The 25043-nt window shown below is 43.5% G+C and overlaps 1 protein-coding gene across 7 annotated transcripts in view; it reads left to right on the top strand.

Annotated features, from left to right (window-relative positions):
- Positions 1 to 25043, top strand: part of BAZ2B (bromodomain adjacent to zinc finger domain 2B) — a 331616-nt gene that overhangs the window by 21077 nt on the left and 285496 nt on the right. Inside the window, exon 1 of one of the 7 annotated variants that reach the window (XM_075933458.2) lies at positions 7617 to 7791. The exons of the other annotated variants lie outside the window; for them this stretch is intronic. The gene's annotated coding sequence lies outside the window, so the exon portion shown is untranslated. Of the gene's footprint in view, positions 1 to 7616; positions 7792 to 25043 lie in introns of those variants that run through there. 7 annotated transcript variants of the gene reach the window in all.

Here is a 25043-nt window from a genome sequence, read left to right as displayed (position 1 = left end):
GTTGTCTAGCAGCATTACCAACACTTTCACTGCTTACTGGACTCTTGGAAGACCTATAAGGGTAAATTAGAGCTGAATAACAGCATAGAACACTGAGAACCAGGACTGATAGCTTTAAATAAACTTTATGGGACCACAGGAAATAGGACCGCAGGGGCCACACCCATGATAAGGGGCCATATGGCTAACTAAAATCATGCTGGACCATTGATGTAGCTGGACTAGAGCATGCCGATGAGAGAGGTTCAACCTGTATAGTCACAGAATATAATATGACGTATTGTGGGAAATGGTATGTGATTATATAAAGACTGTACAGGCAGTCCCCGGGTTACGTACAAGATAGGGACTGTAGGTTTGTTCTTAAGTTTAATCTGTATGTAAGTCGGAACTGGCATCCAGATTCAGCCGCTGCTGAAACTGACCAGCGGCTGACTACAGGAAGCCCGAGGCAGAGTTGCTCTGCCCCGGGCTTCCTGGAATCAGCCTCTGATCAGTTTCAATAGGCTGAATCTGGACGCCAGTTTCGACTTACATACAGATTCAACTTAAGAACCCCAGGCGTCCCCAAGTCAGCTGCTGCTGAAACTGATCAGCGGCTGATTCCAGGAAGCCTGGGGCAGAGCAACTCTGCCTCGGGCTTCCTGTAGTCAGCGCTGGTCAGTTTCAGCAGCGGCTGACTTGGGGACGCCTGGGGCAGAGCAGCTGGGGTGCTGCCGGGTTGGTCCAGTAGCGCCCAGAGCGGTGCTGCGGGACCAACCGGCAGCGCCCCAGCTGCTCTACCACAGGCGTCCGGAGAAAAGCCTGGACTGCTGGGAGCGTGGGGGGTGTACTAGCTGTGCCTCCCCCCCCCCCGCCCCAGCAGACCAGGGAGACGCGGGCGGGGGACCGAGATGCACTGCGGTCCTGCCGCCTGGGTCCTCCGCGGCTTTGCTCCGCGTCTCCCTGGTCTGCTGGTCTTGGGGACTGCCTGTAGTATCTTTTGGTACTTCCTGAGTGCTCAAGTGCAACTTTAATATTCTATTTATGTAGTTATAGTTTTGTGATTTGTGAAATAATTTTGAACAAGGCATGAGAAATCTATATTCTGGATTGGAGTGACTTATGTAGACGACAAAATGTCCCACACAATGTATTTTTGGAGGCAAACAGCTACAACGGAGCACTTTTCGTGTATGCTGTAGGAGGTCTGCAGCCGAGGCTGATAAGTTATTTGAGTTGGATTTCTTATAAAGTTCTTTGAGGCTGTGGGAGTCCTCCCTCCCTATAGACATTGAGTGCATCAGGACTGAATTGTTTCATGGGCATTTTACAAGACCCCAAAGGCTGAGGCAAGAACCAGTCTAGTCTCTTCCTGTAGTTTCTCCTCTTACAGTTACCTTTAGTAATATAGATGAGAGAGACTACTAACTTAATTTATTTCTGTGCATGCAGGTTCATGTTGATCAGTGCAAAAAGCAAAACAATAACCAAAAAACAAACCCACCCCATGCATATACTTGGTACTGTATGTGATTTTTTTTCAGATGCATATAACTTGGTTAAAGCCTGTTGTCTCCAGTAGAAGTCTTGCACTACTACTCTTTGAAGAATCCTATTCCAGTGTCAATTTCAAGTACAGTGAGTCCTCTGTTATCCAGCACTCTGTTAACCAGAAAACTTTGTTAACTGGCATTGCCCCCGGCTACAATACAGGCAGTCCCTGAGTTACGCGGACGGGGCTTTCTCGTCCTCCGGGGCGAGAAAAGCGGCTCCGCGTCTCCCTGGTCTGCTGGGGTGGGTGCCCAGACGTTCCGCAGTCCCACCGCCCGTGTCCTCCGGGGCGAGAAAAGCGGCTCCAGGAGACCACGGAGACTGGGAGCAAAGCTGCGAGGGATGCGGGCGGTGGGACCGCGGCATGTCTGGGCAGTCCTGCCGCCCGCGTCTCCCTGGTCTGCTGGGGGAGGGGTGCACTAGCTGCGCCCCCCCCCTCCCTCCCCGCAGCAGACCAGGCTTTTCTCGCCGACGCCTGTGGTAGAGCAGCTGGGGTGCTGCCGGGTTGGTCCCGCAGTGCTGCTCCTCGGCGCTACTGAACCAACCCAGCAGCACCCCAGCTGCTCTGCTCCAGGCGTCCCCAAGTCAGCCGCTGCTGAAACTGACCAGCGGCTGACTACAGGAAGCCCGAGGCAGAGTTGCTCTGCCCCGGTCTTCCTGGAATCAGCCGCTGATAAGTTTCAGCAGCGGCTGACTTGGGAACACCTGGGGTAGAGCAGCTGGGGTGCTGCTGGGTTGGTCTCCGCAGCGCCGAGGTGCGGCGCTGCGGGGACCTACCCAGCAGCACCCTAGCTGCTCTGTTCCAGGCATCCAGATTCAGCCGCTGTTGAAACTGATCAGTGGCTGATTCCAGGAAGCCCGGGGCAGAGAAACTCTGCCTTGGGCTTCCTGTAGTCAGCCGCTGGTCAGTTTCAGCAGTGGCTGAATCTGGACGCCAGTTCCAAGTTACGTACAAATTCAACTTAAGAACAAACCTACAGTCCCTATCTTGTACGTAACCCGGGGACTGCCTGTACTGTCACATCTTCAGGCGCACTGGCCTGATTTGGTTTAGCATGATTGGCCTAACAAGTTTTTATGTAAGAAGTACTAATCATCTTTAACTCAAAATAGAAATGTGAAACCGACTGCCTTACACTACAAAACTACCAATATTAAAAACTTGAGTTTTGCTATTCTTGTGCATTGATTTTTCCTAGGTTGATGGGACCCTCAGATAACTGGAACACCCTAATCCCCGAGCATGCTGGATAACAGAGGTTTTACTGTATTAGCTTGTTTTTTATAGGTACAGTAACTTTATGTATGTAAATAGAGAGAACACAATTGCTTTCCATATCCTCTTTTCTCTCAAAACTGAGCCACTTGCTCAAAATTTTTCTAGAGACCAATCAAGGAAAATTAACCTTAAAGGCAGAAGTTATAGTAAGTTTAAAACAATAAAAAGCCAGTAAGTTGCAATCAGTAATTTTAGCATTAATTATAATGATCGTAAAGAGCATCTTGCCCTAATGCATGAAGAATAAATTAAGTTTTTTACATGTATGAGTGTTTTTTTTAAACTAGCAGTATTTTTTACATATATAAACAAGCTATAGATTATTTTACTGGGATTTGGTCAGCATACAGATGCACAGTTCGGTTTATTGGATTATAAACTTAGACTGGCAGATAGCATTCTGATAAATTGTACATAGTCTTCCTTTAAATGAAATAAAGAAGAATGGGTAAAGTCATAGACAGGTTCCTTGCAGAATTATCCTACTTGCTAGTAAATATCCATCCATATGCACATGCTTGGGTGCTTCTTGAACATCTGATCTCAGGAAAATAAATTAGCATTAATGCATTCTTTTATTGTCTTAAGAATCAGATGCTCAAGAAGTATGTGCATGTGTGGCTGTTTTCATTTTGGGTATACCATGGTTTATTTCAGAGGGAAGTGGGCTACATTGCTTTGGTAAGAAGGGATATGAAATGGCTATGACCTACGGAACATGCATATGGGTTAATGTATGGTATCTTCTAGTGCCAAACGAAGTGGTATTAGACTCAGAAACTGACAGCAGCATAACTCCCATTATAATTAAAAAAAATTCTTTGACTCTTGGACATTTGTTTAGCAAGCTAAATACAAGTGAGCATGAAAGCTATTGAGGACAAAAGATACAAAGTTATCTCCGGAACTGGAAGCCTCATGCATAGTAAGGAGATTGATATTCGACATGACACCATTGTAACAGTGTCTGAGGTTATTTCACCTATATGTTCACTTTATTCAAGAAAGGAAATTACATTTTCAACATGAATTTACTGAATATTTTATGGAGTTTTAGTGGCCTTCTGATAAGGGATTTGTTTATGACACTGTCATGGCTCTTTAGTTGATGGTACAAAACAGCAGTTAGATGTGGGATGGGAAATTATCAAGGAATCCAAAAAAAGTTAAGCCTTCTTGGAAAATGTTTACAATTTTTTTTTTAAATGTGCGGTTCCCAGAGTTGTTTTTAAAAAGGGCCTTCTGATTTTGGGTTGGCTGTTTGTGTGATTCATGGCTTCTGAATTTTTGTGGATTTAATTTCAGTGCTGAATTTATGTTTGTCTGCATAATAAAGTTGGTTTCATGTACCTTAAAGGGTATCATCAGCATACTTCCATGTTATTCACAGGCTCAAAGTTTTGTCGTAGTGTTTTCTAACATGTTAATAAAAGTGGCAACTTGAATACCAATATAAATATTGTGCTCTTTCTGTGCTTAGTTGAGACAATTATATTACTTTTTGCACCCTGATATCCAGTGAAGTGGAGCAGAAATTAAAAGCTGGACCCCAAACCACGGGAAACTGTATGTGTATCATCTTCCATGATGAACAGAAGAACAATCATCTTTAGTTTGCACTTGTACTAAGATCTTTCTTTTGTCTCTGTTTCATTAGTGGTTCTTGCTGCAATTTTTTCTGCGTTTGAAAACATATTAGTATTCAGTTTGTTTCTAATATTCTGGATAGTCATTTTGTAAATTACAAATTTAAATTCTGTCTCTTTCATATGATAGTATGGAAGTCACAGGCATAGTATGCCTGAAACAATTAGATCGTATGTGTATTGTATATTTCCCAGAGTTGAATATTGGTTCTGCTACTTCCTCATCCTGTCCAAGTATAGAAAATGAATTCTGACCATCTTTTAAATTTGTGTCTTAACTGATTGCTCAAAATGGAGGTGCTAAAATTAGAAAACCAAATAAGTCCTAATATCCTCAAACAAAATCTTGCTTTGTTTTACACTACAGTGTTTTTGTTTTTTAAAGGAGTTCAGCAGGCCTGGTATGAATGTAAATTTAATAAAATGTTGCAATTGTTCGTAATTAGCACTTTTCAGTTAACTGAATGTTAGTGTTACTGTAAAAGGTAGTTTGTCTAAATTGTATATCACATGTCAGGCTATCTGGTGGAAAAAAATCACATTTCAAGATGGTGAGTTGTTATTAGAGCCTGGATTTTGGGCATTATAACCTATTGTCAGTCACTTTCTCAACCCAAGGAATAGCAGTTTTCCTAATATAAACTGGAGTTTGCTTTCAAATTTACTATTTAGGAAGTAATGTAGGTGCTAGCAGTAACTCTTCTTCCTCAAGCCTCCACTGCCAGTGATTAGCTTCTTGCTCACTGTTGTCAACTAAATTGTCTTCCTTCTGTTATTGAGTTCTGATGTTTTGCACGCGACTTTTCAATACCTGTAAGATTCTTGGTTGTCTTGGAAAAGTGATCTGATTTCTCCTTCCTGCAAACATAACATTAAGCTGAATGTAACCAAAGATTATTTAGTCTTCAGTGTACCAGAACTCTTCATTCTCTCTTTCTTAGGGACAGTTTCTGGATCACAAAAAGCAGCTGTCAGAAAGGATCCTGAGGATTCTTTGAGATCCAAGGGTGCCAGCTATTATGGCTGAACTCAAAAAAAAACTTTTCAAGAGCTAGGAATTATAGGGCTGCTGATAGAGCCCTCGTGAAAGAGTAGCAGACAATGCCTTCAGGGCTCAGATGCATCACATCCAGTGCAGTCTGGCTTTGAGTAGCTGTGACATCTAGCAGAAAAGATGTTTTTATGCACCTAAATGCTGAATGCAGCTGTTGCCTGTTCTTAGCATAAACAGACAAACTTGCTGGAGCCAGGTAAGGAATAAGAACTTCACAGTGAAAGAAATGCTAAAGAATAGTGCATTGGCAAGAGATGTGTCCACTGTCTTGTATACTGTACAGGTTGGACCTCCCTTGTCTGGCACCCTGGAGAACCGGACTGGTCCTGAACGAGGGATTTTGCTGTACGAGGGGAGGTAATTTCTGTTCCCCCAGCCCAGCTCGCCTCCTGGCCTACCTGCCAGCCTCCCCACTGGCTCCCCTTCTGCCAACTGCCCTGCTAGGAGCCTCCTCTGAAGTTGGGCTTCTATCCCTGCCGCAGCAGCCTGAGGTCCTCCCACCAGGGCTCCTGGTCCCACCAGCTCTGCCGTGGCTGACCTGAGGCACCTGCCTGTGTTAGACCTGTTGCAGCAGCCAGAATTCCACCGCACTGAGGCTCCCTGCCCCACTGCAGCTGACTGCTGCCCCGCCGCCGGCAGATTGCTGTCCTGACGGAGCCCACTGCTGGACTCTTGTGGCAAGGCTCCCAGGCTGGCTGGGCTCCCGGTCCCCCCAAAGGGCTCGTGCCTTTGGCCCGCCGCCATAACTACATGGTCCAGCAACATCCATGATACTGTTAGACCATAGGTGTTGCCAGACCAGGGAATCCTGGTTTAGAGAGTTTCAAATTGTATTGGCAAAGACATGATTAACGTGACCTTGTTTCAACAAAGCAGTAGCCCATTGTGGCTATCTGCTCAATAATCTGTATGTAGCTATCCCTGAGTAGGGCATAGTGTAGAACTCTTGATTTCTGCAAGATTGTGTTTGGAAACCCAAGGGCAAATGTACTGGGTAGGAACAGAGGGAGAAGTTTTGTTGTTTGTATCTTTAAATGTCTGGTAGGTACTCATTTTTTTTTGATGGTAGAAGGCACTTCTTTATATAGATAAATGCATGTATCCAGAAACCCACGTGTGTGTATATATGTGTGTTAGAAGAAATTATGAAAAAAAAGTATTTTACTGGCTTTCAAGGCTTCTTCCCCACTCTGACACGATAAATGCAGAAGTGGGGACCCACAAAAGTACCCTGAAACCTTATATTTCCAGGCTTTGGTATACATTTTCCCCCCAAAATCTTAAAAACCTAGATTTTTGGGGATAAAAATCTGCTGCTACCACCCAAGTAATGATAAGAAAAATCAGGGGAGAGATCACTTGGGAAATCTCACCCCTAAAGTAAAAACCAGGACACACAAATTAACAAATACCAGGTTAATAAAAAAGAAAAGAGAGAGAAATTTTATTACTGCAATATTCCTGTTGCAAGCATAATGACTAGATGGAAAAGTCACAAATTAATTACTCATGGGGGGGAACCCCACCATGGGCCAAGACTTAATTACAAATGAGAGCAAAAACCCATTTTTTTTAAATGCACAGACATCAGATCCCATATCCCAACCCATAAAACAATAAAACCTAACAGATTTTTCTATACTTTACCCTACTTACAGATAGTGAAGAATCTTTTCTTGGAGGGAGACATAGTGTCTGTCCCCCTCAGTAGCTGGAGAGAACTGCCCAGACCAAAGGAGGGAAAAACCCCAACTTTCCTTTGTCCCAGTTGGAAATTCCTACCTACATTCCTATTAGCTGACTCTACCTGGCTTGGGTATAGTTAACCCCTTAGTTCCCAGGCTGCTGGCTAACCCTCTTGATCATGATAATGGCTTATGATGGTTCTTCATTCTTTGAGGATCTCAAGTGTTTTTCTGTAAATTGGGACCTTAATGCATGAAGCCATACTTATGGAAATATTCCTAGTGAAGTCAAGGGCTGTTTGTTTGATTATTTTTTAGGACCAAGCCTGTCATCTTGTAACTTAAGTTTATTTATATTTTTAAGTATTCAGCTCATCTTCTGCCCCCCCCCCCACCCCCCAGCATGGGTGTTTTCTGCCTTAGCTGTTATATGTCCTTTATGTTTGTTTTCCCTGATGCTATACCAGTTGCCATGGAAACAGGAGCGGAACTGGGGAACCAGCAGCCTGCAACTGAAATTGACACGCTTCTGGCTGTTCAACCTGTTTCTGTCTCTCTTCCCATGGAAACGGGTGACTTATCAGGGAAAATAAGGTAAAGGTTTAAAAAACAATTTTGAAAACTTTCACTTCCTTGCTTGATAATGTTCTGACCTGTAAAAACCGCTCAGTGTGTGGTGGTTTTTGGCTTTTTTGGTGCTGATTTCAGCAACTGGCTGTGAATAGAGTTTGGAAGTGCCAGTTGGTCAAAGAACTCCTATGCTTTTCAGTAATCAGAAGGGTGCTGAAATGTACATAATACTTCCAATTCTAGGGAGAAAGTTGTTTGGTGTAAAATATAAAACTAGGTCTTGTTTTAAAAATATGTACTTCCCATTAAGGATTAAAAATTGGCTTTTTAAATTAATTTAAATCACAACACATGTATATTTGTGTTTCATAAAGTATTGGTAATCACATGGATGATAGTTGAGCCATGTGTAATAGAGATAGAAAATCCTGTTTAATTGGCTTACTGGTTAAATGTACTATTTAACCAGTTAACTGATTGAAGGGGAGCGGCCTCTGCTCTCTGTCACTGGGTTGGAGGGCCTTCACCCCCTCCACAGACAGGGACTGCTCTGGACAGGTTGGAGCAGCCTCCTGAAAACAGGGTGGGGTGGGGAGCTGCTCCAGCCTCTCTGTCATCCCCCTTCTGCCCCCTGGGGTTAACGGGAACAGGTAAGGCTCACCCATTACGAGTGAGGTGTACTGGTTAACCAGTTAACCGTTCACATCCCTAATGTATAATACTTAGACTTTTCATTATGCTGCCTGTGGGTTTAGAATAAAACTTCATCCAAACTAGAAATGCTATGCCCAACAAACATGAGTCTCTGGCCGACAAGAAATAGTGAAATGTTTTATGTTGCTAAAACTAGTGTATTTAAACATACATGCCAATTAAAGAGTCTCATTAAAGTTTAATATAAGCAAATATTAGGACAATGAGGCTGGATCTCTCTAGGCCTGGGCCACTGAGTAATTCTTAGGTCTCATTTGAACTCCTAGGTCTCATTTTAACTATCTGATGGCACTCACCAGTCTATTCCAAATACCAAGTTCTTATACCCTAGGGTGCATCTATACTGTACCTGTAGGTCGAAATAAGATATACAGTTTGAGCTACGCAAATTGCTTTTCTTATTTTGATCTAATTTTGAAATAGATTATTTCAAAAGACTGCGCCAAATTTCTAAATACAGCGCTATTCTGACAAGTCCCGTAATGCTTATGGAACGAGGATTATAGGGACACCAGAATAGTGCACCAGTTACTTCGAAATAATGGGTGCGTTTAAAGATTTCAGTATCCCAAAATAGCACCGATGTCTAGACGTAACCCTACCGTGCCCGTCGTGATCTCACCTCAACAGCCCTGCCAGAACTAGCTGATGCCACAATCCCTGCTTGAAAAAAACAAATTATGGCTTCCTGCTTTACCTCTATTATCTGTTTCAAACCTATTTCTTGTCCTGGGGTTGTCTTTTGGTGTTTTGTAGAGCTGGCTACCAAGTTCAGTTGGTTCTCCTGATCATGTAAAATAGTGCACATTCTTGGACATATTTGTGATTTTTCACAATGAAATTGACATACTTAAATGTTTCTTTTTGTATCTGAGGAAATGCAGAAGGATGATAATGTTTTACAGCTGTGGGTTGAAATGGAAAAATATTTGCCTGAAGAAACTTCCTTTAACTTGGAAAGTTATTTATTATTCATTACTCTCTGATTGTTTTTCTAAATCCAAGGCACCACTTTAAAAACATATTTTTGTAGGCTGAAAAAACCATGGTGTAATTCTAGACATTTTTATGATGGAAGCTGTATCTAAATGATGAAATGATGATTTCAATGTGTTCCTTTCACTGCAGGAGCTGATCTTTTAATTTTATTTAAAACAAACTCAAGACAGTAAAGTTAAACCATAAAGGTAAAAAATTTAATCTAGTTTAGACTTAACAATAACTAATACATTTAAAAACAATCCTATGAGCATCAGTGCCTTCTCTTCTTCCTTGTTGCATCCTGAATTTAGGATTTTTTGTTTACTTTGCAAAACTTGACGTCACTACCATCTGAAACCATGCAAGGGATTCACGAATGAAATGGTGCAAGGAGAAAAGAATTTTGAACACATGACTTGGCAGGACTATATTTATTGTACCTTTCATTATGAGAATGTGTTTGTGTTTTATGAATTTAAAGATACTTTCTTTTACTGGCATAGGATCTCAGCTGTGTGGGGTTTTAAATTTTGTTTTAAAGTTGAGATATTAGAAAAATCATTTAGCTTTAAAAAACACCTAGATTTTAGGTGTATTATGTAATGTACTGGCAACAGTTAACTAAATTACATATTAGATGATGCCTGCAGACATTCCAGGTAAACAAAATGTCCCAACACACCAGTAGCTTACCCTGACAAGCTGGGAAATAAAGTTATGGAATGTAGTATCAGCTTGTGAAAGGATCATAGTATTTTGCCATTTTTTACTAATCATCTTCAGGTGGAGGAGGATTGGCTTATTAATGAACAAGCATATACAGTAATATAAAATTTTTACTTTTTTAATTTGATTGGTTAACTGTAGGTCTACACTTAAAATGCTGCATCTGTGGAGCTGCAGCGTATCCGTGAAGTGGATACTATGCCAATGGGAGAGTTTCTCCGGTCAGTATAGTCCAGGCATGTCAAACTTGAAGCCTACTGAGAACCGCACAAACAAAAACTGATAGCTTTCAGGGACACCTAAGGTTCCCAGGTGGTTTGACCAAAAATTTTGTCAAGAGAGGGGTGGGGGGAATTAGGTGTCAGCAGGCACCTGGCAATCCTAGGGCCACCACAGAAAATGTACTTTGTTGGATAGTTGTAGTTATTTATTATTATTAGATTGTTTTAGGTATATTTTATAATATTACAATTAATTGATGTGTAAAAGTAGTTATTTACTCATATTAAATAATTTTCAAATTAATTTTACATAATTTTTAATTTAAATATAAATTTCAGGTACTTTTTAAATTTTGTATATGATACATGTTTTGTTGAAATGAAAAAAGTATAGACCATGGCTAATCAAATAGAACAGGCGTCTGTGAAAATTTCAGATACTTTGTAAATTTGAGATTTTGCATGAAGATATAATTATTCATAGGGCTCAACAATTACTGTAATCTACTTGCCTGTGGAGAGTAGATTACAAGCCGGCACAGCTGCACAGCGTGGTCAGCGCATGTGCAGCGTGCCAAACCACACAGCTGGCAATTGCAAAAAATTGACATATTTATTGATATAAAATATACATGTTGTGATTTTATTTGGGAATAAATAAATAAAAAACAAAATATTAACAAAATAACCTCGTCCTTTTCCCCAGAGCCAGGCACTCCCCTACCCCCGTTCTAACCCAATCTCCCTCGGTTCCCCCAGAACCTGGCCCCCTCCAACCTAATAGTCCTCCCTCCCCCAGAGCCAGGCACTCCCCGCCCCCCCAACTTAATGCCTCCCCCCTTCCCCAAAGCCAGGCACTCCCAGCCCCCATCCCCAACCTAAATACATGGGTCCCGGAGTTGATGTTGCTGCCTGAGGCGCTGGGGTGGCATGAGCACAGTGGCCAGCTGTGAATGCCTGCTGGAGAGCCCAGCGCAGAGCGCCCAGCTGGCCATGAGTGCGTGCACAGAGCAGTGCGGCCGGCCGTGAGCAGGCACTTGGCCATGTTCTCTGAGCGGCCAGCAGGCTGCACTTCATTCATTTATAAAAATGTTCTGGAGGGCCGCAAAAATTTTTCATCAGGCCACATGCAGCCTGCCAAACACCAGTTGGACATGCTTGGTGTAGTCAGTCCACTTTGGTGAGAGGCAGTGGCTATGTCAACAGGAGAGAAGCACTCCTATTGATAGCCCTAGGTCAGTGGTCTCCAACCTTTTTTACACCTTTTTACACCCACTTTTTAAATGGCAGACCAAGCCAAGATCTACTGCCCCGCCCCTACCTTGAAGCCCCACACTCTCTATTCTCCTCTTCTCCATCACTTGCTATCCCCAACCCTTATACTGCTGCTTTTTTTTTCTCCAATTCTTCTGTAGGAAGAGGTTTTTCCAACATTTGGCCTGTCTAGACTGGACCAAATGTCAGAAAACCCCCTTCTTTTGGAAGACCCGTTATTCCTCATGGAAAAAGGAATATAGGGGTGACTGAAAGATCATGTTTGCTATTCCACTAAAAGAAGCGGAAGAACAAATGCATCCCTGGATGCAGAAGAGTTTTTCCTAGGGTATCTCCGGAATCCTGAAAAACTCCTGCAGTCTAGCCGTACCCTTGCTGGGTTGAGACAGGATGTGTAAGCTTTGGGGTGGGAATGGGGGATTTGGGTGTGGGAAGGGGTGAGAGGTGCAAGCTTTGGGAGGAAATTTGGATGCAGGAGAAGGTGGATAATGGGACGCTGGCTCGGGGAGGGGGTGGCAAGCCGGGCACTGTTGGGGTCAGATGTAGGGTTAGGGTACTAAGCAAGCCACAGACTTCTGGATGTGAGGGTTCAGGAATTTGGGTTGGGGTATGTGAGGGGCTGAGAGCAGGGGGTTCCAGTGTATGATAGGGTCAGATGTAGGGTCTGGGGGAAAGGAGAGTGCAGGAGTGTCCTGATGCTGTGGCCAGATGGGGGCTTGGCCCCTATTTGGGGTTTGTTGCCCAGGCTTCATTTTTAAATAAAATACTATGTCAAACAAAAAGTTTCTGCATGGTCTTTATTTCTGAGAAGGGCAGGAAACCTGTTTTGAGTCAGGGGTCACTGACCCCAGAAAAGTCCGTTGGGGCCACACAAGTGAGATGCAAAAAACCCCTCCTCCAACCCCTCCCTCCCCCAAGCTTCACTAATGTGGCCCCAAATGTGTTGGTTGGAACAGGGGACATAGTACTGGGGAAGTATGCTAGTGGGTGCTATGGCAGGGGACAGGGTGCAAGTGGGGACTGAGTTCTGTGGCTGGGGGCAGGGGAGATGGAACAGGGTGCTGGGAGGGCAGAGAACAGGGTTCTGCAGCTGGAGACGGGGTGCCAGTGGGGACAGAGTTCTGTGGCTGGGGAAAGGGGAGTGGGGGCAGGGGAGAGGGAACTGGGGAGTGGGGATGGGGCAGGGGAGTGGGGACAGGGGGCGGGGTGCCAGTGGAAGCAGAGTATCCCCTGCATCTGCCTCCTCCCAGGATTCTCCCCCCCCCCCCCCCCCCCCGAGGAAAGCCGGTGCGTGCCTCCACCGGGCCTGACTCCTCCTCCCCCCCGCCCTACAGCGCAGGGAAACCCTGCACACGCCTGCCCCGGGGCTGACACCCCCTCTCTCCCGCGTCACAGGAAAATCCCGTGCGTTCCTTTGCCTTTCTAATTTTGCCCCTGCATTCCTGTGTTTGCCTATATTCATCCTTTGTAGTTTGTCCTACTTTCCATTTTTCATATGACTCCTTTTTTTATTTTTAGATCCTTCAAGATCTCGTGGTTAAGCCAAGGTGGTCTTTTGCCATATCTTGCTTGCTTTAGTGCCCTTAATAATGTCCCTTTGAAAAACTGCCAACTCTCCTCAGTTATTTTTCCCCTCAGTCTTGATTCCCATGGGACCTTACCTACCAGCTCTCTGAGCTTACCAAAATCCGCCTTCCTGAAATCCACTGTGTCTATTTTGCTGTTCCCCCTTCTACCCTTTCTTAGAATTGTGAACTCTATGATTTTCATGATCACTTTCTCCCAAGCTGCCTTCCACTTTGAAATTCTCAACCAGTTCCTCCCTATTTGTTAGGATCAAATCTAGAACAGCTTCCCTCCTGTAGCTTTTTCAACCTTCTGAAATAGAAAGTTGTCTTCAATGCAGTCCAAGAACTTATTGGATGGTCTGTGCACCGCTGTGTTATTTTCCCAACATATATCTAGATAGTTGGAAGTCCCCCATCACCACCAAATCTTGGGCTTTGGATGATATTGTTAGTTGTTTTAAAAAAAAAAGCCTACATGCTTAAATCCTACTGAAGTCAATTGGATTTAAGCAGTTGGTTAAAGTTAAGTGTGTGCTGAATTGGGATCTGTTTCTGCTGGAGTGGAATTCATAACAGTGCATAAGCCTTATGTGATACCACTGTGTAGAAGTTAATGAGCAAAGTACTGTAGCCCTAACATAAATATGTCCTATTTATTAGGCCACAATCCTGCAAAGACTTACACATGTGCTTAATTTCATGTAATGGAGAAGTCCTATTGACTCTAGAGGTACTGATTTTGTGGGCAGCCTTTCTAATATCAGGGTTTTACATTAGATTAGTCATAATCATAAAAATGACTTAGGTGAGGTTGGGTTATCAGACTGGAGTTTTTTTTTAATAAAATAACATTAATACTTATGAGAGTATGTTATTAACAGGTTAATTGTGCCATTTTGAAGGGAAGTGCGCACACAGTGCCAGAAATTGATTGTTTTCAGCTAGGGATACACACAGGTCTTCCAAGGGTACGTTAACTCATTGCCTAGTTTTCAACAAGCAACATAAAAAGCTCTAGCAAAGTCAATACAAACTAAAATGTCATACAATGACTTGTTTATACTGTTCTATATACTATACACTGAAATGTCCGTATAATGTTTACATTCCAGTTTATTTTATAATTATATTGCAAAAATGAGAAAGTGAGCAATTTTTCAATAAGTGTGCAATGTAGGGTTGCCAGGTGTCTAGTTTTCATGTGGACTGTCCATTATTCGGGACCCCCGTCCAGTAAAAAAACAGAAAATACCGGACATGTGAAATGTCTGGTGTTTCCTGTTTCCCTTGGATGGAAGTCTGGTGGGAACAATTTTCTCCTGCTGCATCTGGCGGGGGAGTGAGGCGTGCGGGAAGCCTGGCTGTGACAATGTTCCTCTGCCACTTCTGGCGGAGGTGGAGGAGTGAGGAGCACAGGGCCATTTTTTGCTTAACAACTTTGGTCTCTTCCGCCCTCCCCCCTTTTTTCCTCAACAGAATTACCTGGTGGTGGTGGGTTTTTTTTCTGGGGCAGGGTGAGGGGGGTTGGGTATTTTTTTGTTAGACCATCTGGCAACCCTGGCTATGAGACTCTTCTATTTTTATGTCTGATTTTGTAAATGTAAGTAGTTTTTTAAGTGGGGGGGTTTGCAAGGAAAATCAGACTCTTGGAAGGGGTATAGTAATCTGTAAAGAGGGAGAACCAATGCCATACGCAGCCTGTAGGTATGTACTTGAGATGGCTAGCCAGTGCCATTGCTGTTCCTACCTGTGCTACTGTGACTATGATACTATTTTTAGATAGCTACATGAGTATGTTTACATAAGCTGGGAATCACCAGTGTAGACATAGCCTGAGTTATCCATTAGAAAAATTCACTCTGCGAATGAAGCATTGACTTCGACATTTTCTATTGTGCACGAGTAGCCTATTTTAATTCATTAATAACTTCAATACTAGCCACACAATTTTATCTTGTTAGCTGTTTTTTTAATTGTGTGTTTCAGGAGAAAAGATTGAGGAGAGTGTGTGTGTGTGTGTAGGTTTGTTTTGTTTTTTCAATATGGAAAAAGTGTACATTTAGTTCTGTAAAGAAAAGATCGTGTGAAGGAATCGTGTTCAGGCTTTCCACAAAAATTCATCTTTGGGAAGATTCAAAGCATGAACATTTGCAAAACGCAAATATTTTTTTCCAGCAAGTTATTGGGTGATTAAAAATGGGCAGCCATTGTGATTGGTCTGTGTGACACACACAGATTTGCCTGGCATTGCTCAGGTGTGTAACTCAAGAAATGGTAGGTTGGGTTTTGTTGGGAAATAAAAGGAGGTGTGTGTGCGCGGGGGAAAGCAGGGTACGGCCTGGCTCAAAGAAGAGCAGCACGGGGGGGGGGGGGGGAGAAGGCGGGCACAATGTGGCCCTGAGAGGAACGAAATGGAGGGGGGAAGGAAAAATATGCCCTCTGAGAAGGTGTGGGGTGGTGGCGATGGGGCACAAAGGGAATCCCCACTCTCCAAATGAAGTGTCTGGCGGGGGGAAGGAAAAACAGCTAGGTCCTGTGTGCCGGTCCCTGTAGATGGGGCAAGTGGGGAGCCCCCAGACTAGGACTGCCAGATGGCTTAACCAAAATTAATGAACACCCTCCCCCCCCCCCAATTTTTTTTCCATGATGGGTCTTTTTTTGGGGGAGTGTTCGTTGTTTTTGGTAAAACCATCTGGCAACCCTAGAAGGGACCTTGGACTTAATGACCTCTCAGTCCTCTACCCTCAAGGCAGGACCAAGCAACCATCTAGATTATTCCTGATAGATGTGTATCTAATCTGCTCTTGAATATTTCCAGAGATGGAGATTCCACAACTTCCCTAGGCAATTTCTTTCAGTGTTTAACCACCCCAACAGTTAAGTTTTTCAGAATGTCCAACTTAAATCTCTCTTTCTGCAATTTAAGCCCATTGCTTCTTGTCCTATCATTAGAAGCCAAGAAAAACAATTTTTCTCCCTCTTCCTTGTAACACCCTTTAGATACTTGAAGACTGCTATTATATCCCCTTTGTTAAGTTTAGAAAAGTGAAGACAAACCCAATTATTTCAGTTTTTCCTCACAGGTCATGTTTTCTAGACCTTGAATCATTTTGTTGCTCTTCTTTGGGCCTTCTCCAGTTTCTCTACATCTTTCTAGAGACAGTACTCCAGCTGAAGTCTAATCAGTGCAGAGTGGAGCAGAAGAATGACTTCTCGTGTCTTGCTCACAAGAACTTACAGTGGTGGACTTGGCCAAGTGGTGGAATAGAGCAGCAGGGGTGGTGCCGGGCGCCGGGGGGGGGGGGAGTGAGGGGCATTGCTGCGGGACTAACCTGGCAGCACCCCAACAGCTCTGCTCCGCCGCTTCCCCAAGTCCGCCGTTACTGAAACTGACGAACAGCGGGCAAGCGGCGGAACAGAGCAGCTGGGGTGGTGCCGGGATGGTCCCACAGTGCCGCCCCTCACCCCCCAGCTTGGCAATAACTACTGCAGTCTGGGGGGTGGGGAGCCCGCTCCCCTCCCGGAAACTCTTGGCAGCGGCACGGGGCTTCCCCTGCCTTCCTGCAAAATGGCGGAGGGTTCGCCCCTCGCTGCGCCGTTCCCCACCAGCAGCTCCAGTTGTCCGGCTGGCTGGAGCACTTCCGGGTTCCAGTTGGTGCTGGACTATCAGGAATGCTGGACCACTGGATGCTGGACAACTGGAGTTTTACTGTATATAGATAGTTTCCTATAGTGATGATATCTACTGTGAATTTGAGAGAGTTTGTCTGTTTGCATCTGTGCGTGTGCCTGTCCAAGAACTCCTCCTAAATGGTAAGAGGTAGGCCCACCAAATTTGGTACGCAGCTACTTCTTGTCATAACTTAAAGCACAGTAAGAGTTTTGTTGTTCCAGGACAATGGGATGTACCTGGAATGGAATTGTTTTTCATAACATGGAAAGGGAGAGGGCTACTAAAAGGGACCCTTATACTGTGCAATGACCACAGGGAGGCTACAAAGGGCCAGAGATGGGGACCAGGACAGCTATAACCCTACTGGTTATTGCTGGTCCCTGCACATTCATAGCCCTCTGTCCTGAGTCCCTCCTCACCCCACAATCCTGAGTCCTACAACCCCCACCCACAGCCCTCATCCCTAACTTGGGTTGCCAAGTGTCTGGTTTTGACCCAGACAGTCTGGTATTTTCGCCTCCTGTCCAGTAAAAAAATTCAGAAAGTACCAGACACCTAAAATGTCCGGAATATTCTGATCTTTTTTTTTTCCCTGGCCAGGAGGTGAAAATACCAGGTGCTTACCTGGCTCCACAGGGGAGTTGTCTGGCCCAGAGCATGAATAGAAGATGGCGGACGGCTGCCGGCAGCCGGTTAGGGTAAAAAAAGCCTTAAAAAAGGGCCATGCTTAATAACTCTCAGGGTCCTTTTGTTTTTTCTCCTCCCCCCCCACCCTCAACAACTTTGGTCTCCCCCTTTGTGTTTTCTCTACAAGAATTTCCCTGGTGATGTGTTTTTGTTTTTTGGGGAGGGAGGTTCAGTATTTTTGGTTAAACCATCTGGCAACCCTATCCCTGATTCTAGCACCCCCACAGTAACCTTCTGCTTTGAGCCCCTCCTCCCTCACCAACCCTGACTCCTTCACCTCCACATTACCAAGCCTTCACCACCTCCTTCCCTTTCCCCCACTCCATGCCTCTGCCCTGGAGGACCCAAGTGACACCAGGTAAATCTTTTGATCATAGATTCTACCAACTGTAGAATGTATGTCTATACACACATCAGATGCCCATCCATATGCATACTAACTAAATCACCAGTTGCCGTTGCAACTGCCATTGGTACTGTTATTCTCCAGGATAACAGTAAAGAATAAAGAATTTGCACTGGTGTGATGAGCCAGCTTCATTTTATGAAATGAGGAGATGCAGTTTTCCTTAGGTTTCAGTTTAGTTTAGAAGGTAGAGACTTTAGAATAAAAATCTGTATGTGTTCAGGAAAGCCTTGTAAACCTGGTTGTGCGCATGGTTACCATATGCACAGCTGACTGTGATTTCACTAATAAAAGGAAGTTTTTCATTTGAATCAATCACCTTTAATTCAAACTAAAACCATAGATTTTTAAACTCTTCCTTTTTACAGCCATTCATTTTAACTCAAGTGATTTTTGGCTGGATTTCAGTGATACAGTGGACTTGATTCACTTTTATCTTTTATACTGTAAACCAGCTTAGTGAAATTCAGACCTGTTTGACAGATTTAAACAAACCTTTAAAAGATGAACAAAATCATATTATTAAAACATGCACGAACCAACTAACTTTTGCCCACATTTGGAAAGGAGTCAAACACCATTCTGTTGCTGAGTGGAACATTCATTGGATATTGAACCCTAAATTCACAGTAATTTAGTCATTAGTAGGCAAATAATTCAATAATTAGATAGGCAAAACTTTGAAAGTTTTTACCCGCTAAATCTTAGTGGTTTTTATTATTTGAAATGAAAGCATTTGTATGGTAGCTTATGGATTTAATAACTTTTAAAATATATTAATTTTGTACTTAACCAAATTAAGAACTTTTTTACCGAAAATTTGTTTGGAATATGCTTATTTAACAACTAGTAACAAAGGTTCTAAGAACAATGACACTGAAAGTCAAGAGGTGAAAGATTCCTAAAATTATGCTGTTATTACCTATTTTATTTCAAATTTTTCTTCTTAGGTGAGTTTTCTTCTTTTTGTTTCACAGGCAAATTGAGCCAAATTCATCTTAGGGTAATTCCATTCACGTGGAGTTGTAGAAAGGTTGAATTTAATGAATAATTACTAATACTTCCTAAGATAGTGAGTTCCCATATTTTTCTTCTCCAAAGCTGTGTAATAATTATATCCCTTACTTGCAAGCACATATTACTTCAACTTCCAGTGTAACTTAGTCTAGACAAGTCCCATGAAGCATCAACTACTAGTTATTCCATTTTCATTTAAATTAGGATATTGATATCAGCGTGTTCTAAAGCAGCACTTTGTATGTATCCAGTATGTTTTATGCAATACTTGTATTTAATCATGAAATTGACCAAAATGCACTGTGAATTTGGCAGGACCCAGTCTATAGGAGATCAACAGATTTTAGCATTATCTTCATTTATTTTCAAAAGAGATGGTGTACCTTAGCAGATGTCTGGTTAGTTTTCTTGCCTAAGTCTTCAGGTGTGAATAGACATTTAAGCTGAAACTTTTTCATAAGTGCTTAACATTGCACTATATCTATTTCTTTTTTTATTGAAGTCAATGGTAAAAGTCTCTTTGACTTCATGAGAGAATAACTAGTTCAGCACCAGCTACTTTTGAAAATCCAATTTATGTCAGTCATCAGTTTTGAGAAATCCAGGGCAAAGAATATTTTAACAAGAACACTACACATAGGCTGTGTCTACACTGGGCCACTTATTCCGGAAAATCAGCCGCTTTTCCGGAATAAGCTGCGAGCTGTCTACACTGGCCCCTTGAATTTCTGGAAAAGCACTGACGATCTACTGTAAGAAATCAGCTGTTTTTCCGGAAAAACTATGCTGCTCCCGCTCGGGCAAAAGTCCTTTTTCCGGAAAACTGTTCTGGAAAAGGGCCAGTGTAGACAGCACAGTAGTCTTTTCCGCAAAAAAGCCCCGATCGCGAAAATGGCAATCGGGGCTTTCTTCCGGAAAAGCGCGTCTACATTGGCCATGGATGCTTTTCCGGAAAAAGGGCTTTTCCGGAAAAGCATCCTGCCAATGTAGATGCTCTTTTTCCGGAAATACTTAGAACGGAAAACTGTTACGTTTTAAGCATTTCCGGAAAATCATGCCAGTGTAGACGTAGCCATAGATTCTAGCTTCCAGCTAGGTGCAAACTCTAGGTTTGGGCCCTGATGCCCTGTCCCTTCTCCAGTACATTATGTATTACCTTCCATCTGTTTTTCATTGTGTTATCTTTCCTTCCAATAATTTTTTTTCTCTCAAACTCAGAGCAAATTGATTTTTTTTTTTTTACTGTTACAGGCTCACTGGTCAGCCTGTGTCTTAGCAAATACTTGGATCAAGCCTGTGTCTGCATCCTAAGCCTGGATAGCCATGCAGGGTGTGTGCGCATCCCAAAGTAAACATTACAATTCATCAGAAAACCAAGTAAAAGTTTCTTTTACTAAATAGGTGCTAATAAAATCTGCAGGGTCACTAACACAAGTACCCATTCTCTCATAACCATAATCAAAGGTATATGGTAGGGCCTTATCTTGCTCAAGCAGTAAGTTAAAAATCTGCGAGCAGGGTGAAGTAAAATGTCATAGTTATCATTGGTTCTTTCATTTTAGTTCTTTGTTTTTACTTTTGTTTATGTAAATCACGCCTTTCACTCCTTTCCACTTTACTAAGCAGACAATATAGTTATATAGTTTATAGTCAAGACTTACGTCATCACTGCTTCAGGAATTAGCTCATAAGGAAGGATAAGAGGATACCAAAAAAACAGTGTCTAGCCTGGCATCTGAGCATGTTGTTTCTGACAAATTCTCTTTCTGTTGGCCAGAGGAACTAAAGTCCCTTATTTATATTCTAGCTCCAGTTTCCAAAGATGTTTAATATTCTATTACCTGGCTGTCGTCATATTGCCAATAATTCTATTTGTTGTGCGGCTCATGTTCTTTTGAATTAGTTACTATTATAACCCTTCACCCATTAGCAAAATTAAACAAATTGGTATTAGAAATAAATATAAATAGGCATCTGTGCCAAAGGGGAGTGGTGAAATCTGTCTGAGGCACAGAAGGCTTTTTGTTCAAACTACAGGTCGAACTTCCCTTGTCTGACATCCTTGGGACGTGACTCGTCCCAAACTACAGAGTTTGCCAGACAAGGGGAGGTCAAGGCTCCCTATCTGGCTGTAGGCTCTGCTCCTTGCTGCTGTCGCCAGCCCCCACACAAGTGCTCCTCACCGCCAGCCCAACTGAGACCGTTTTCCCCCACCATGCCGGCCCCTGACGGGACTGTGCTCCTCACCTTGCCAACCTTGGTGGGACTGCGCTGTTGGCCACTGGCCCTGCCTGCTTCCAACCCCGGCTGGGGCTGCTCTCTTTGTTGTTAGTCCTGGCAGGGGTGCGCTCTCCACTGCCAGCCCAGCCTGGGCTACACTTCTGACCCTGGCTAACTGAGGTTCTCTGATACAGCAATGTCTGTGATGTTGGCTGACCAGAGAGTCCTGGGTTTTAGAGGTTCAACCTGTAGTTTCTTTTTGGGGTATTTTATCTCAGATTGTTTTAATGAGGGTTTTGACTTTTACTGTATCATTCTGACACTGACTTGGACTGTATGCAGGTGCATAATTTTTAATTGTAATATTAGCCAACTAAATACAACTTTCAAAGAGTTTGAAATTGCATACTGTATAGAGCTGGGTTTTCTAACTGGCCTATGTGCTTGAACAGGTGAAAATTAAACTCCAGTATAACCAAAGGGTGATGATCCACAGGCTAACGTTGTTTTGATCAAATCTGTTTCCAAATTGGATGCTGGAAATCGTCAGAAGCATTTTACCACTGGTAAACTTGTTCTATCCCAGAGTCTGTGCTGTTCAGTGTCCTACAGATGACTATTGTAAGTACTATAGAGAACTTCAGAAAGTTGTTCAGAAATCTGTAATCCGGGGGTGGGCAATAATTTTTTGCTGGGGGCCGCTTGAGAAATCTTTGAAGTGCCCCTGGGCTGCTCCAGAAGGGGCGGGGCCTCAAGTGGAAGGGGCGGGGCCAGGATACTTCTCTGCATCATCACCCACAGACCATAATTGGTCTGGGGGCGGGGGAGAACATGAAGTCTTTGCTCCCCCCAATGGTTCTCCCTAGGTGCCCATGCCCCTGGTAGTGGAAGGAGACTGCATGCTTCCCCTTCTTTCCCCAGGCCAATTAGGGTTTGATGGGTGAGCATGTAATCTAACTAATTTGTGTTAGGTTTTTACAGGCACCCCTTTCGTAATGCACTGTATCACAAGAAAGAAAGACCTAATAAACCTTTGAATTAAGAAAATTTGTAGGTGTGGTAAGACTTCCTCTATTGCAAAAACAATTTGTTTTTAAAGTTACAAACTAACACAGCTACCCCTCTGAGACTTTTACCTCCACTGCAGTTAATTTTCTGTTGTGGGAGATTTTCAACATTGAGAGTTTTAGTAACTTGCAGACAAAACTTTGAGTGCTTCCTAGTCATAAGGGAAAGTAGGTCTTCAACATGTATCAAGGTAATCATCTTGCCTGGTCTGAGAGCAAAAGTGTTCTCTGATATGATGCACTAAAGGCAAGAAGAGCATGTGTTCTTCTTAGAAGTGACTTCATTAAAGCCAATCATGCAAAACTGGGGGAAAAAATGCAGGTGACTGTAGAGTTAGAGGAATATATATTTTAAATCTTTCATCGTGTATGCTCTTCAGGATAGTGATTCTGAATTTGGCAAACTTAAGATGTATCCAAGACTTCACCAAACACAATAGCCAAAGCATCTGTAACAAAAGACACAAACAAGTCAAACTGGAATTTTAGGAATCCTCTCTATATCCCTCTTCTGTCTCTTAGATATTTCCCCTGGCTCCAGCTAATTGTAAGTATAAGTGACACTGCATCCTAAGTGCGAACAGAAACAGTAGTTGTCTTGTCACAAAAGAATATTTTGCTTTTCTTGTGGGAACGGTTAATGTGCCGCTTTCTTTCTATCATTGACTTATGTCTTGTTTCTTTAATTGTCATGTTTATTTGTGCTTTGATCCATTTAAAACCTGTTGTAGCAATAGTTTAATGTGATACTTACTTAAGCTTCAAAAGCAGCCAGGTTCTTGTAAACCATTTGATTTTTTTTTTCTTTTTGCACTAAAATGTATTCCCTAGAAAATTTCATTTCTAGTAGCCGTGGCTGCGAATGACAGTTTATCAAGTACCAATATCTCACATCCAATTCCTTCACACAGAAAGTTTTAAAAACCTAAAGTAGTCTTAAAAATGTAGCAAAAGTTCTCTCTTCTATTTCACTCTTGCTTCTTGTTCTGCCAGTCTTATTTTACAAACTTCAGTGCATCTTTTCCTGGTATCTTTGGAAATTAACTAAATAACCCCGCCCCCCCCCAACACATTGGGTTCTATATTTGTTTAATGCAACTGATTATTACATCCATGCAAGGCATTGTTTTAGTTGAAACACTCAATTATATCTGCTATATCTAAGAACCATGTGTAAGAACAGTTACCTTGTAATTTGTACTTTATTTGGGATTGTGACGGGGCGAGGCAGTCCCACACTGAATCCGCAGGGTCCAGCCAGGGTTACCTGGCTGCAGAGGCCCTTTCCCCCACAGCCCTACTGAGCATGCCCAGGCTGCAGCTAAACTATAAAAGCCTGGGGAAGGGCTCAGTCTGGGCTGGCAGCCGGAGGAAAAGGACCTCTGAAGGAAGCTCCTGACCAGAAGTGACCCGAGACCCCAGAAGAAGTCAGCGGAGACACCGAGGCGAGGTGGGGTATTGCAGAAGCCACCCGCCAAGGAGACGTCGCCTGGGGAGAACAGCGAATCTGACAAGTACGTGGGAAGTAGTTCCAGCAGACCAGGTAGGAAGTGGCCCAGGGCAGGAGCAGGAGCTGCCTCTCCCGCCCCAGGAACCTCGGCGTGTTTTGGCAGGACTTTCCTGCCGAGGGACTGGCACACCGTCTTTTCACTTACAGGACTCTTAGCTGGGACCCAGTGGAGTAGGGTGAGCCTTCCCCAGGCTTTTATAGTTGAGCTGCAGCCTGGGCGTGCTCGGTAGGGCTAACAGCCCTGTTATAACCCTGTTCTGCCAGCGCAGACCTTGCCTTAAAGGGCCATACTGAGACTGTTTGTGGACTCAGACCAGAGGGCCTTGCCTTAAAGGACCGCACTGAGACTGTATTCATGGACTTGGGCCAGTGAGCCAGGTTCTAGAGGGGTAGTTGGTATCTGGGTTCGTGGATTCGGGGTCCCTCCCTGTCTGCCAGAGGAGATGGGAGGAAGCACCCCACCACAGGGATAAATATGAAGGTTATTTGAATCCTTTTACAAGAGGCATGTAAATCAATATGGTATGGCTCCTATTTAAATGATTTGTCGTTAACTCACTTCATATTTTCACCAGACATCACTGTTAAAAAGAATCGAAGTGACCTATTTGAATTACAAGAGTTTATAAATTCTAGAATATATTTTGTTTACCTCATTGTCTTCACATCACATCCCAAAGCATTTTACTCTTTAGTTTGTTTATGTAAAGCTTTTGTTAAAACACTACTCTCAATATGGGGCTGCATTACTCTGGTTCAGTGGTTCTCAAACTGTGGTTTGTGGTCTACAAGTGATGTGTGGCTGCCTTGCAGATAGGGTGCAGCTTGAGCTCAGCTCCTCTTCCCCACAGTGGGGAGCCCAAGCTGGTGCTCCATTCTCACAACCTGCACCCCACGAGGTTGGAGTACCAGTGCTGGCTTCCCTCTGGGGACGGGGAGGAAGAAAGCCCTGGAGCCTTACCGGCTTGTGAGGAAGAAGCGGAGCCGCAAGTGGCCCCACAGCTGTTGCTCTCTTCCCCCCTAGCTCGGGGAACAAAAGCACATGGATGAGCTGCCTGGAGGTTTTTCCTGCTGTAGCTGGAATCCAACCAATGGGAGTAGTGGGAGGCTGTGTCTGGGACATGGTGCCTGGGAACAGAGGACGGCACAAAGGCAAGAAAGTGCTCTCCCTTACCTTAATGCCCAGACCTCATGACTCCAGCCTGCTCCTA

Source organism: Pelodiscus sinensis, chromosome 7 (genome assembly GCF_052426305.1).
Source record: "Pelodiscus sinensis isolate ZL-2025 chromosome 7, ASM5242630v1, whole genome shotgun sequence".
NCBI lineage: Eukaryota > Metazoa > Chordata > Testudines > Trionychidae > Pelodiscus > Pelodiscus sinensis.
Note: the sequence above shows the minus strand (reverse complement) of the source record. Positions and strands in the feature narration are given on the sequence as shown.